We start from the raw sequence: 15,921 nt of genomic DNA on the forward strand, positions 1-15,921 counted from the left end.
CTGTGGTCAATTAATCTTCGACAAAGAGGCTAGAATATACAATGGAGAAGAGATAGTCTCTTCAACAACTAGTGTTGGGAAAGCTGTACAGCCACATGTAAATCAATGAAGTGAGAACACTTCCTCACACCATAAACAAAAATAAACTCAAAATGGCTTAAAGACTTAAATACAAGACATGATGCCGTAAAACTCCTAGATGAGAACATAGGCAAAACATTCTTTGACATAAACCATAGCAATGTTTTCTTAGGTTAGTCTCCCAAGGCAATATAAATAAAAGCAAAAATAAACAAATGGGACCTAATCAGACATATAAGGTTTTGCACAGCAAAGAAAACCATCAGCAAAATGAAAAGACAACCTACAGAATGGGAGAAAATATTTGCAAACGATGCAAGTGACCAGGGCTTAATTTCTGAAATACACAAATGCTCATACAACTCAGTAACAAAATACAAACGACATAATCAAAAAATGGGTAGAACACCTAAATAGACGTTTCTCCAAAGAAGACATACAGATGGCCAACAGGCACATGAAAAGATGCTCAACGTCACTAATTATTAGAGAAATGCAAATCAAAACCACAATTAGAAATCACCTCACACTTATCAGAATGGCTATCATCAAAAAAATCTACAAATAACAAATGCTGGAGAGGGTGTGGAGAAAAGGGAACCCTCCTACACTGTTGGTGGGAATGTAAATTGGTATAGCCACTATGGAAAACAGTATGGAGGTTCCTTAAAAAACTCAAAATAGAGCTACCATATGATCCAGCAACTCCCGTCCTGAGAATATATCTGGAGAAAACTATAATTAGAAAAGACACATGTGCTTCAATGTTCACAGCAGCACTATTTACAATAGCCAAGACATGGAAACAACCCAAGTACCCATCAACAGATGACTGGATTAAGAAGAGGTGGTATATGTATATAAAATGGAATATTACTCAGCCATTAAAAAAGAATGAAATATGGCCATTTGCAGCAACATGGATGAACCTAGAGAATATTATACTTAGTGAAGTCAGAAAAAGACAAATTTATATGATCTCACTTGTATGTGGTATCTAAAAAATAATACAAATGAATCTATACACAGAACAGAAACAGACTCACAGACATAGAAAACAAATTTATGGTTACCAAAAGGGAAAAAGAGGCAGGGGGAGGTATAAATTAGGAGTATGGGATTAACAGATACAGACTACTGTACATCAAACAGATAAGCAACAAAGACTTACTGTATACCACAGGAAACAATATTTGATACATTGTGATAACCTATAATGGAAAATAATCAGAAATATGTAGGTAGATAGATAGATATAACCTAATCACTTTGCTGTATACCTGAAACTAACACAATATTGTAAATCAACTATACTTCAATTAAAAAAATAAATACATAGAATTTTTAAATTATTTGAGGGAAAATTAACAAATTTATAATATTAGGCTCTACTACTTTTAAAAATGTTAAAGCTTTTCATTCAAGGTCTTTTAAAAATGTTCTTTAAAAGAGTTTTCAAAATGCCTCCAACAAGGTCAGAGATTATCTCCTATTGTATTTTCCAGTGATTATTACTGGTATAGATAAATGCTATCTTTACAAGTTTATTTTGTATCCAGCTCCTTTGTGACTCTGTAAATGCTAACAATTTGCTAATTCTGGTGGGGGTTTTTTGGTGGACAATAACAACATCTGCAAAAAATAAAATTAAAAAAGAAAAGAAAAATGAAAAATAAGACAGTTTGCTTCTTCCCTTACAATTCTCATACACTTGTTTGTTTGTTTGTTTTGTTTTATTGTTCAGGACTTCTAAAGTGGATAACATTTTTGTCTTATTCCTGACCTCGAAAGGAACTTGGGTTCTGTTCATTTTTATTTTTAATTATATCTCATTTTCTTGTTTCTTGTCCCTTTTGATTTACTCTATTGCTTTGTACCAACCACGTGGGTCTTATTGATTTTATTGCTGGGGTGCAGTGGACCTATTTTTTTTGTCTAAGCTTTACGTGTGTTCTAAAGTACAAAAGCGTTGACAACCACCAGTCTATAACCATTGTTCTCACAATTACCTGACTTGATTTCATGTGAGGCTTTTGAAAAACATAAACTCTCGGGCAAGGCATTTAGTGATTATGATTCAGCTGATCTGGGCTGCAGCTTGAGAATCCATATTTTTAGAAAAGTTTGCAGGCACTTCTGACTATCGATAAGATTTGGAAATTACTGAATTTGAGAACCTATAAAAACATGATCTAGTGCTAAAAGGATAAAAAGGAACCTCTAAGGTTCTAAAGATTTTTCAGTAAGAAGTTAACAGATGTTTAGGTGGTTTGGGGGAAAATGTGGAGGTGGCCAGCCATCCTGGAAGAGGTGTATTAATAAAGAGTGAGAACTGAAGGAAAGGAAGGTCAGCTCCAGAAAATAAAAACAGTTACTCATTAAAATGTATCAATAGAATGCAAAAAAGGAGTGGCAGGAACTAGAGAGAGTTAAAAAAGAGGTCATAGCATAAAGCCATATCAAAATTAGACTTTACCCTCAGGGTAATGAGAAGCCATTGAAGGGATTTAAGCAGGGAGGGACGTGAAGAGAGTTTTGCTTGAGAAGGACTGATTTAGCAACAATGGAGAAAATTAATTGGGGAGAAAGCGGAACTGAAGCTTTGACCCTTGGAATGACTTCTACAATTCAGGAAATAAACAATGGTGACTTGAACTATAATACAGTTGGGGAAGAAAAGACTATTAGACAAGGGTAAAAGATATACATAAGTAGAACTAACAGAAGGTAATGATGACTGGTGATAAGATGTATAAGAAAAGGAAGAGTAAATGCACTGGAATCAATTTATTACTCATAAGTATTCTCTGAGCTCTCTATTTTGGATTTAATATATTTATCTACAACTGTTCAGGCATTCTCAAAAACACTGAGGTTAAAGATAAACGTGTAGTATACATTTTATTCAAAATTGTCAGAGTTTAAATAAAATTGATGATAATATGTAAATAAATATTCAAACACAGAAGAAGTAAAAATTATTTGGACAGGTTCATTTCATAGTATGTCTCATTCCTTGCCCCTTCAGTTTGGTTCACTCTAACTTACCCATTTCCCTCCGCCACTGGAACAGCTCCACAAAGTCCCCATACCCTAAAACATCACCGAGCCTGTCAAAGTCACCAACAGAGACTGAGCTGAGAATAAAGGGGATCATGGATCCCAGCTGACCCCACCCAGACCCTTCACCCACGTGAGCTCCACCACCAAGCGCCACACACAGCAAAGCCACCCTCCTCAGCCCTCGAGACACATACTGCAGGGAGGATCAGCTAGACGTCCTGCTGGAGGTGAGGGACCACTTGGGACGCAGGAAGGAATATGGCGGGGGTTTCCTGAGGGCCAGGATGTCCTCCCCAGCCCTGAAGGCAGGCGTTTCGGGAAAGGTGACAGACTTCAACAATGGCACCTACCTTGTCAGCTTCACCCTGTTCTGGGAGGGCCGGGTGTCTCTGTCTCTCCTGCTCATCCTCCCCAGTGAAGGGGTGTAGGCTCTCGGGAGGGCAAGGAACCAAGGCTATGACAGGGTGATCTTCACGGGCCAGTCTGCCAGTGGTACCTCCCATGTCAATACTGTTTGTGCCCTGGTTTTAAATTCAAGTGCTGAACTGTGTGAGAACCTGGATACTCGTGTCCAAGAATTCTACTTTCTGACCTCAACACACACTCTGTGAGGCCCTGACTGACATGACCACCAGGAATGGAGAAATTTCTTATCTTACTGTCAAGGAAGAAGCTTTTTTTCACAGCTAAGTATAATTTTAGATACCCTGAGAGGTGCCCACAGGCAGAGCTACATTGCCTACCTCAATTAATATTGAGCATGGGGCTTCCCTGGTGGCGCAGCGGTTGAGAGTCCGCCTACCGATGCAGAGGACATGAGTTCGTGCCCCGATCTGGGAAGATCCCATGTGCCGCGGAGCGGCTGGGCCCGTGAGCCATGGCCGCTGAGCCTGCGCGTCCGGAGCCTGTGCTCCGCAACGGGAGAGGCCACAATGGTGAGAGGCCCGCGTACCGCAAAAAAATATATATATATATTGAGCATGACCCTCTCAGATGCCTCTTTAAGGTCTGATCAGGTATGCGGCATCTTCCTGAGCCCCCTGTTCATGACTCCTACCACCAGGGTTGGCATTCTCACTCAGATGTTCAATAAAAGAGGGCTGCCCAAGGTGAACTATATTATATATGCCTGTCCTCCATGATGACCGGTATTCTCAGATTCAGTCATATCTTTTACTGTAGACCTAGGTTTTACAAAATATGTTCAACGGAAAAGTATTCTGCTGTGTTAGTTAATAGATGTTACACCAGAAAAGGATTCCTTGATAAGTGTATGGTAACATCCATGCTTCTTCATCCCCCATATCATATTCTGTAGATTCTACCTCTTAAGTATCTTTTACATTTATCCATCTCTCTCCATGATTACTGCTCTTACCTGAGTTCAGATCATCATCATCATCTCATCTAGATTACTTGTCACAGATTCCTTTCTGCCTAGCCTACCCTCTCTAATCCATTGTCCACACTGCAACCTGAGTCATCTTTCCAACGATCCAACTCCTTCCTACTGGTCATCCCCAATTGATCTCAAGATCAGGTATTCTCAGATATTCTCAGATATCAGGTTGGAGGAGTCCTCCATACTCCCTGAGTTGTGATCTAGTGATTTTCGGAAGCCTCCAGTTGAACAGACCTCCATAAACTGGGGTGTAAGCATGTTTCTCATATCAATCATGGCAGTGTCAATGCCAAGATTTTCTCCCATTCCTCACAAACATACTTACTTCCTGGTCTGCCAGCTCTACCATAAGCTGCAAAACACTTCATGAGTCACTTTGGGAATTTACAAAGGATAACTTATATGCCACCACAAATCCCAGAACCTGTGGGCCAATCCCTGAGACAACCTATCAGTTCCAGACTCTTTGGCTACTTTGCTAACTTTCTGTAAGTCTCAATCCATTTCCTTTTCCCTTTCCATTCTTTTTTTCCCCCTAGGGATCCATTTTTTTTCCTGGGAATTCACTTTCCTTAAGCTTGGCCATAGAGTGGAATGCTAGGTTCTCAGCAACCCCTTTCTCAGCAGTTTTCTAAGTCAAGCTTACAGTCTCTTCCCCTTAAGCTTCCAAAAAATACGCTAAGAGGAAGTAACGTATGGATAGCAAACATGGAAAAATAACATGCATTTCAGATCTTACAGAGTTATCCAAGTGTTGGCTTCTGATCAATAGTCTTTGATTCCCTTCTGAAACAAGTAAAAGCACAGTTGGGTTTCTGTTCTTTCCCTTTGATCTCTGATGGTACCCCTCACCAAATCTCTTCCTACCCAGTAAGTGTCCTTATGCCTAAGTCCCAGTAAGGATGAAAATGTGTTGATCCCTTCCTTTCTCTGGATTGAACCTGAAGAGACATCCATAGTAGCGAATCAGGTACCACTTATATCCATTGTACTACCTGGCACCTGGGTCCCCATTCCCCTGTGTCCCCTTTCTGCCTGCTACCGCTTACCTACACATGTACACAGGACTGGAACAAAGAGTGAATCAAAGGGAGCGTAAGAGCTTTGAAGTAGGAGAGTCAGAGAGTCTTTCATCAACTGGAGGAAAGAAATGCAGTGTATATTTATTCATGCATCAGACTGAACATGACTTTCTGCCAGCCACTTTGTGAGGTATTAGGGACACAGCAGTGGACCAGGCAAATATATTACCTTCCTTCATAAAGATTACAACCCTCGGAAAGCAAGTTTCTAGGAAAAATGGAAGGTAAACATAGCAGAAAACATATATAAAGAGGGAAGCAGGAACCCTGTGAGAAGAGGTCTTCATGCCAGGCTAAGAAGCCTGAACTCCTTAGGTAAGTGATGGGGATTTTAAATAAACAACTTTAAAATAAAGGATTTTAAGCAGTAATGCAGTTGCATTTGCAATAAGAAAGGATGCTCTGGCAGTTGTGTTGAAGAATTTAGATGGGATAAAATTGAGACGGCCTGGCTAGAGGCTGACAGTAATCTGAGAAAAATACTGTATGAACTTGAATAAGTGATGTGTAAGTAGAGAGAGAGGAGGACTTTCAGATTAGATAAATACTTTGAAACTAAAATTCCAGGACACACTGATTGCATGTGACAGAAGAGCAGAGCTGCCCTGGACTTCAAGGTGCTCCCAGAAAGGTAAATAGTTTTCCTAATGCATATACAATGGATATACAATAAAAAATCCTAATTCATATACAATGCCCAATAGATACAATATTTACAACAACCATAATAGCTTGCAGTTGTAGAAAATTTTAAATTATCCTTCACTCACAAGCTTCTATTACCTGTATTGTGTCAACAGACAGCAGGGTAGTTTGTTGTCTTATATTTTTGAAGGTCCAGTATAGGAGTTGAAACGATGAAACATCTTAACCACATTGATGTCTCCTGATATAACAGTAAGTTTGCTTTGTCCTGTGGTAGGTGGTGCTTGGCATGGATCTTCTAAGAGACATTCTGACACAGAGGAGACTTTATCAGAATCAACCCTAGCAATCACGATTTTCCAGGAAAACCATTCCTAGCAGGGGTCTGTGGTGTCAATCACTGTGGATTTTAAAGAGAGAAATCAATTCAAGGAAATTATTTCAAACTCTTTTTATAACAGATTTCATCTCAATTTATCCCAAAGGGGAAAGTATTCATATCCTACATCCATATTTAAACCCAGGAATGCATCTCCTAGAGTCAGTGATTCTGTCTGGGGGACATTCTGTACAAATCTCTGATGGATACCCACAGCTTCAGAGTAGAAACGTTTTGGTTTAGTTAGCCGAATTCTCTGTGGGCATACCTTCCTAACCTTTAGTGGATGCACTTAGCAGTTTTATATGGAGTTTTCCGTTTCATTAAATGTGTTTTAGTGTTAAACACAAAGCCATGTTACTTATGAAAGAACAATGTTTATACTTAGCTTTAAAATAACTTTCTTTAAAGCCTAAGAGTTTACCAATAACAATCATTTTGAGATGTACCTCAACTGATTTATTGCCTAATATTTATTCATTTATTCAGCAAATGTTTATTGAGATTCTAACAGATATGAGGCGTTATGGGCAAATGGAGAAAAATAAATGTTCAGCAAGGCTGCAATCTGAAAGACATTTAACCTACCAATTCTATGAAGGAAGTAAAAAGGCAGAAGGGCTTATGATAAGGTGGTATTTGACTTAGCCCCAAAGGATATCTGTAGACAGGGAATGAGGTGAAAGAGAAAACTCATAAAGATCATGAGTAAGGTCGCCAGGTTTAGCAAATAATAATACAAAGTGTCAGTTCAATTTCAGTAATTCCTAATTTCTTATGCATATGACATGAGATAAAGGGAAAATATTGCACGAGGAATACTGACACTAAAAAATTATTGCTCCTTAAAAATAATTCAAATTCAATTTAGTATTCTGTATTTTTTTAATCTGATAACTCTACTCAGGAGCAAAATCGTCACGAACTTTGTTCAACAGCCCAAAGGAGTGAGAGCATTTGGTGGAATGTAGTGAAGCATGAGGCTAAAAAAAGGAAGAAGCTAAATCATGGAGGCTCTCAAGTACAAAGCTGAGGATTTTAGTGTTTATTCAGTAAGTTTTCGAAAGCTACAAAAAAAACAATGAAGGAAGAGAGTGATGCAATCTGCTTTGTACTTTAAAGAGCTAATTCACAATTTAACAAAATGTGCATGACCTACAGAAAGACAATTTAAATTGCTACTAAGTGATATAAAATAAAATTTATACAAATAGATGAAAAAATACTGTTTGTTTCTGGGTGGGATGACTTGATACTGAAAAAAATGTCAATCATCTCTGCGTTATTTTCTTATTGTTGCTGTAACAAAGTATCTTGAACAACAAAAATGTATCATCTTGAAACAACAAGAATGTATCACCTTGCAGTTCTGTAGTTCAAGAGTTCAACATCAGTCTCACTGGGCTAAAATTAAGGTGTAGCAGGACGGCATTCCCTTCTGGAGGCTCTAGGGCAGAATCAGTTTCCTTGTCATTTCAGGCTTCTGGAGGCTGCCCACATTCCTCGCAGCCCCCTTCCTCCTTTTTTACAAAGCTACAATGGTGGGTCAAGTCCTCACACCACATCTTTCTGACCCATTTTTCTGCTTCCCTCTTCCACTTTTGATGACTAAAGCCCCACCCAGATAATCCAGGATAATCTCCCAGCTCAAAACCCATACCCGTAATCATATCTGGAAGTCCCACTTGCCATGGAAGGTAACATATTCACAGGTCTCAGGGATTATAAAGTAGATATTTTTGGAGGGCCATTAGTCTGCCTGCCACAAGCCCTAAACTAATCAATAAATACAATGGAATCTTAAAACTATTACTAACATACTCTTAAAAATATTCAAGCCTATTCTAAAATTATCAAGTAAAATAAACATGTAAGACTGATCATAAGAGAATTTGCTATATATTTGAAATAGTCCTGCAGAGCGCTTAGTTTGACACTTGGCAAAAATGAATACCCTGACACATTAATATTATACAAGATATGGTTTATGATAATAAACTCAAAGGCTATCTTTCTCACCAAAGTATGCCAGTGCATTATTAGGATGGGTAGAGCAATGTTAAGTTTCCACGGTTATGATATTCAGCCATCCAGGATGTGATGATGTCAAACATCATAGAAGGTCAAACATGTCACATGGAAATTCCAACACAGGAATTTCATAGGATTATGAAAACTCTCTTTAGCAGGCCAAAATCTCCAGGACTTAACAACTCCTCCAGGTCATCAAGGAATAGCTAATCCAGAATTTTTCCAGTTCTGCAATCAGCACCATTTTGCCATTTGTCCAAAGGTTACATGCACAGAACAACCATGTTGATGACTATTATGTGGACATTGGCAACCAGAGACCACAAGGCCTACATGGGGCTAAGCACGGAAAGTGAAGCAGGTGGTCTCCCAATATCCGTTCCCCTCTCCCTCTTTAGTAATTGAACACCATAATTTTAGCTGGGTCCATTGTCACAAACTAAAGGCCACAGCCTTCTTTCAGCTAGTTAAGGCCATAACTAGATTTTTGCCAGGATTGTGAGTGGAAGTGATAAGGGAAACTTCTAGGTCATGCGTTTAAAAGTAAAACAACTAGCCCTCCCCTTCCTACTGGCTGAACTGTAGATATAATGGTAAGAGATGAAAGAGCCATGTTAGACCGTGGGATTGAAGTCATAGGTTAAGAACAGCACCTTAATTGTGGTGATGGCATCATGGGTTTATGCACATGTTCAAACTCATCAAACTGTACACGTTAAGTATATGCGTTGTTTTGTACACCAATTAAATCTCAGTAAAGTTGTAAAAGGAATAATAAAATTAAGAGTATCACACCAGCCCCCCTGAAAAAAGAAAAGCAGAACAAGCAGACAGAAGGAACTGGAATCCCTGACACCATGCAACATCATATTAGTCCTGGCTTGCTCACTATATGACTGTTATATGAGGGATAAATAGGTTTGTATTTTTAAGTCATTATTATTTTCTTCCTATCTAATACAGAATATGATATTAGTACAGAAGTGCTGATGTAAACAAAACAAAATACGATGCACTGGTCTAGTGGTAGGAGAGTGACACAGCAAGTGACGAGGAAGCATGACAGGTAAGGAATCTGATGATCTCTGTTACCCCATAGCAAAACTCTTGGTGCACTGCTACCTGAGATACATTGGAAGACAGACCATGTGCCAAGAGAGCTTGTAATTCTAATGGAACTCACTGGAAAAATCTAAGAATATTGGTTTGTGTTGCCTGCTGCATGTCACTTTTAGCAAAATCCTATTTAAAAATATGAATTCAAGTTAGATATTTTAAGCTTTTTTGAAGTTTTTAAAATGTGGATATGTTATTTTTAAGCTATTTTTAAAATGTTTAAAAATATTCCTATGAAAAAAACGTTCACAGAAAAAATAAATTATTGCTTCGTTAATTGAACAAGGGTAAGTGATTTTATACAAGGACACCAACTGTCAGACCAGTGATATTCAGGTTAGAGACCAAGGCCTAAGTCAGCACAGCATCAGCAAAGATGGCAAAGAAATGATAGAACTTCAAGATTCAGTTAATACAATTAAGATAAATGGATGTTTAAAAGGAAAACTCATTTACCTCCTGGGAGACTCTACCCTGTGGTAGTGGACGCACTACCTACTCAAAGTTGTAAAAAGTATGTAACTATTTTATATTCTTTTAGAAATTCAGGCTGGTATAAAAATACTTTTAATAAGTATTTAATAAGTATTAAGTATTTAATAAGTATTAAATTCAGGCTGGTATAAAAATACTTTTAATAAGTATTTAATAATACTTTTAATAAGTATTCTCTCATTTTGGCTGTTTTATTTTCAACTTCACTTATCTTCCTAGATTTGAGCCTTTTAATTTAGAATATATTGTATTCCCTCTCTCAGAAGAAATGTTGTTCCTGTTTATAAATTCCAATGAAAACTTTACATTTTGATTGACACTTCACACGTATGAACAGGTACTCTACCCTAGAGAGTAGGGAAGATCCAGTCAGAAATAATCTTGATGGGTGAGCATTTGAAATGGTAGGATATTCTTTTTAAAAATATTAATCATGTCCTTCTAGTTAGAAGGTTTATTTATTTTTTTATCAGCACTAAAATTTTTTATCTTCACGGAACTAGAATTTTTAAGAAACAATTTCCTCTGGATACAGAAAGACAGACACATTCCGAGTCAGTGGGGAAAATATAGCTACCCTTTTATCACTTTCCTATTCTGTGAAAGATGAGGATTATATCCCAGGAAACTGACCAGATATCAGCCATCATCATCAAAGAAACACAGCCATCACCACATTTGGCTAGCACTTCAGACCCTTCCGCGTTGACATTTTCATTCGCAGGGCCATCAGTGTCGGAAAGGCTATTGAATGACTATTCCTAAGAAGCCCGGACACTAAAATGATCCTTAAAACAGAAAACATCAGGGAGATACACATAGACACAAAGAGGTTTGGAGACATCCACGGTTAACATTCAATATCTTACCAGGAAGGACATTTTCAAAAATTTCAATGTAGGTGTCATTGATACCTAGGATAGCACCATTGCATATGGCACCAATAGTATCCACACACCTGATCATATGATTGGAAATCAGACTAATATGTACTTAAACTACATTTGTTAAAACAATATACAAAATCCCTAGGGACCAATCGGCAAATAATCCTATTTGTATTGTCAGAGAAGTTTTACTTATTTTAGGGACAAAGAAAATCAAATTTAAAAGATTCCATCTGGGCAGGGAGGACACTTAAGAACAAAGACAACCAATATAGGCTGCAAAGCCAGAAAAACAGACATGAAGAATGATTATGCCATGCCCAGAGCTTGTCTACATGTGAATGTTTTTATTCTGTAAGTAAAATTTGGGTCATGATTTCTATTACTTGTGGAGGAAAGCATCCTATCTGATACTTTAGTAGGGTAAAAGAGAATAAAAGTGATCATCATGATGGTCTAAAACAGGGGTTATCTAACTGTTTCTGTAAAGGGCTAGATAGTAAATGTTTTAGGCTTTGCAGGCCATTACCTCTGTCACAATTGCTCAACTCTGCCATTGTAGCATGAAAGCATAAATGTAGCCAAGACAACATGTAAACGAATGAGTATGGCTGTGTTCCAATAAAACGTCATTTATGGATATTGAATTTTGAATTTCATATAGTTTTATTCTTCTTTTGATTTTTGCCCAACTTTTTAAAAATGCAAAAACCATTTTTAGATGACGGGTCCCCCCGCAAAAAGTGGTAAAACGTATTTGACCTCTAGGCCATAATTTGCCAGCACCTAGTTTAAAACAAAAATCTTGATAGACTTGAACACAAATTCTTTGGAGGTTGAGGGGAAAACTAGTAACAAACTAGGAAGAGAAGAAAGCTCCCATAACTTAAAATTTATCTACCAGAAAACTACAATAAACATCACTTAGTGAATGAAACATAACAAACGTTTCTTACTAAGGTCAGGAAGAAAACATGAATGCCTGTCACTATTTCTATTCAACAGTGTCCTGGCTGTATGTGTCAGAAAGAACAGAAGTAACTGTTCTGGTTATCTGATCACTCACTTTAAGAAACATTCTCTTTAAAAAAAAAAATTCTCTTTAAAAAAAGAGCTAAATATAAAAATTTAGGGGCTTCCCTGGTGGCGCAGTGGTTGAGAGTCCGCCTGCCGATGCAGGGGACACGGGTTCGTGCCCCGGTCCGGGAGGATCCCACATGCCGCGGAGCGGCTGGTCCCGTGTGCCATGGCCGCTGAGCCTGCGCGTCCGGAGCCTGTGCTCCACAAAGGGAGAGGCCACAGCAGTGAGAGGCCCGCGTACCGCAAAAAAAAAAAAAAAAAAAAAAATTTAGAAGGTGACCTAATACAAGCTCAACATACAAAAATTAATAATTTCCCTCATAGTAGCAATAGATTAGAAAATATAATTAAAATCCCATGGTATCTTATGTTGTATTATATTTAATTTTAGAAATTTGGGACTTTTGACTTATTGTAAATGCATGTTTTAAAACCATCACTATTGTAAAACATAACAATATATTTAGGAGTGTACACAATACTTAAAAGTACAACTCAGTGAACTATCAAAAACACTGAGTAACCCAAAAGATAGGAATAAATACAACAATGTGTAAGATACACACACACACACACACACACACACACACATACCACTCTCCAGCCACAAATTGAAAGACTAAACAGACCTATAAATGCAACACAATTCCAAACAAAATCTGAACAGGTTGTGTGTGTGTGTCTATCTGTGTGCACATGCATAATTTGACAATATGATTCTAAAATTTCTAAGAAAGTTCAAAGGGCCAAAAATATCAAGATACTTCTAAAAAAAGAAGGTTACAGAACTTACTTTTCCAGATATCAATACTTATTTTAAAGCTATTTATAGAATTATGACAGTGTGGTACTGGTGCAAAGAGAAACATGACAAATGAAACAGAATACAGAGAACAGAACTCTTGGCTCCTGACAAATAGACCATTGCAGAGCAGTGAGGGAAGCAGTGAGTGACCCTTTTCAATAAATAGTTCTGGGAAAACAGGGTACCCATATGGGAAAAATAAAATTGGACCCCTACAGTCCTTGGGAGATCATAGACATAAATGCGAAAAGCAAAGCAATAAAGCTTCTCGAAGAATACATCTCACACTCTCTGTAGTAAAGAGCCACGTTTTTGGACTTCCCTGGTGGTGCAGTGGTTAAGAATCCGCCTGCCAATGCAGGGGACACAGGTTCAATCCCTGGTCCAGGAATATTCTACATGCCGCGGAGCAACTAAGACCGTGCACCACAACTACTGAGCCTGTGCTCTAGAGCCCGCATGTCACAACTACTGGAGCCCGCGTGCCTAGAGCCGGTGCTCTGCACAAAAAGTCACCGGGATGAGAAGCCTGTGCACCGCAACGAAGATTAGCCCCAGCTCGCCGCAACTAGAGAAAGCCCATGCGCACAGCAACTAAGACCCAATGCAGCCATAAATTAATTAATTAATTTTTTAAAAGAGCCATGTTTTTAAAAATATCCAAAATCTCAGATGCCTGACTCACCACATGAGTTCAATCACACCAGAACTATCAGCAAGATGAGTCCTCTTGCACGTTATGTAATGTCACATCACCATAAAAGTTTCTGAATGCATACTCTCAATCTCTGTACTTATCTCATCATGGACCAGTAAAAAAACAGTTCAGAATTAGCACAGGTCCTCAGAGCATAGTTTGATCAGCACAGTAATAAATAGTTCCTGGACTGTTGAAAATAATATAAGAAAATAACTTTATGACTTCCAGGTAGAATGTTTTCTTAGACTGAATTCCAAAGACACTAATCAGAAGGGGAAATACTGGTAAGTTTTAGTACATTAAAATCAGGAACAGCTATCAAAAGACACCATTAAGAGAGCAAAACAGTAAACCAAAAACTGTGAAACGACACTTGTAATACATAGAATAAAGTACTTTCTCTTTTCTCTGTGTCCAGATAACTTAAAACCCCAGATTGATAAGTCAGACTATGTAAAAATAAAAACATTTCACATTTCCCCCCAAAAACCATAAGCAGAGTCAAAAGATAAGTTACAGGGCTTCCCTCGTGGCACAGTGGTTGACAGTCCGCCTGCTGATGCAGGGGACATGGGTTCGTGCCCCGGTCCGGGAGGATCCCACATGCCGCAGAGTGGCTGGGCCCGTGAGCCATGGCTGCTGAGCCTGCGCATCCGGAGCCTGTGCTCCGCAACAGGAGAGGCCACAGCACTGAGAGGCCCGCGTACCGCAAAAAAAAAAAAAAGATAAATTGCAAATAGAGAAAAAACACTTGCAACTTACATCCTTGACAAAAAACTATTATGCCTATTATATAAAAAGTTCTTAAAATTGAAAAGAAAAAGGCCCAGATAGAAAAATTAGAAAAAGATAAGAGTAGGCAATTTAGTTGAAGAAATGAAAATGGCCCTTAAACACAGAACAAGAAATATATATCTAAACTACACTGAGATACCATTTCTCCTCTATCAAGATGACAAAAATTCCAAAGTTTGAAAACATATGATATTGATGAGACTGTGGAGAAACAGTCATTCTCAGACATCACTGATGGGAATTCAAAATGGTACAGCCCCGGTGGAGAGAAATTGGCAATATTTGGAAAAAGTACATATGTATTTACCTTTTGACCCAGCATTCTCAAAGACACTAACAAAACTATGAAACAACTCTACACAGATTATTCATTGGAGCACTGTTTGTGATATCAAAAAGTTGGAAAACAAACAAAATGTGCATCTATAGGGGACCAAACAGATTATGATACATCTTCTCAAGATAACACAATGCCACCATAAAAAGGAATAGGGAGAGCTCTACAAACTAATGTTGTTAGTCTCAGGATATACTGTAAATGAGAAAAGTTGCAGTACATAGTGTGCAACCTCTTAGGTAATTAAAAGGGAAGGATAGACACAGCTGTATTTGCTTATAACTGCAATAACAACAACAGAACCACTGGATGAAAAATAAAAAGTTAATCCATAAAGGCATGCAGAATTCAGAGTAGAAGGGACATGTATAGAAGCAAGACTCTCTTATACTTTGTTACATAGTTTTGGTTTTGGAACCATATATATGATTTATGTATTAAAAACATTAAACCAAAAAGAAAAAAATTCCTAAAAATGAAAAAATAAGTAAATAAATAAACCTAGCTGTAAGTCAAGTTGGTGACACAAAACTATGTTTTTCTGTGTTTCAGAGACTTAAGAACACAGCATTTTGACTGTATTTCCATGGTTGAATATATTCTAAGAATACATAGAGCTAGAAAAAAATCCCAAGTTTCACACAACAGTCTTTTTATTAGAACTAATACTGATATTATTATTTTGTAACTGTTTTTTACATTTTATTGGATAAGGCAAATTTTTATGTTAGTGATATCAGGAAATGGAGTTTTTAGTGAAAAAGAAAAATGCAAGTAAAAAAAATTAAAGACGTTAAAACAAACTTTTCAAAAATTGAATTGGAAACATCTGTATAAGTTCATGATTCTTTTTATTTTCAAATATACGTATTTCCTAGGTCTATCCAGTGAAAAGGCCCAGAAGCAAAAATAACCCATTAGCAATAATCACCCCTAGCACCTAGACTGTGGTCTCTAAGAAGCCTTCCTCACTAAAAGGAACCAGGGATCCTTGGAGAAAAGAGTTGAGTTTTCTCCAAAAAT

General features: G+C 37.8%; 2 pseudogenes across 2 annotated transcripts; both read left to right on the forward strand.

Annotated features, from left to right (window-relative positions):
* Window positions 1-2,644: 2,644 nt before the first annotated feature.
* On the forward strand, window positions 2,645-3,834 carry LOC309825647 (NXPE family member 1-like; annotated as a pseudogene). Its single transcript has 2 exons — window positions 2,645-2,775; window positions 3,110-3,834. The product of its transcript is annotated as an NXPE family member 1-like (transcript).
* Window positions 3,835-4,124: 290 nt separating this feature from the next.
* LOC309825648 (NXPE family member 1-like) lies at window positions 4,125-11,305 on the forward strand (annotated as a pseudogene). Its single transcript has 3 exons — window positions 4,125-4,160; window positions 10,106-10,313; window positions 10,768-11,305. The product of its transcript is annotated as an NXPE family member 1-like (transcript).
* Window positions 11,306-15,921: the final 4,616 nt, after the last annotated feature.

The sequence above is a fragment of the Grampus griseus genome (assembly GCF_964374135.1).
Source record: "Grampus griseus genome assembly, chromosome: 8".
Classification (NCBI taxonomy): domain Eukaryota; kingdom Metazoa; phylum Chordata; class Mammalia; order Artiodactyla; family Delphinidae; genus Grampus; species Grampus griseus.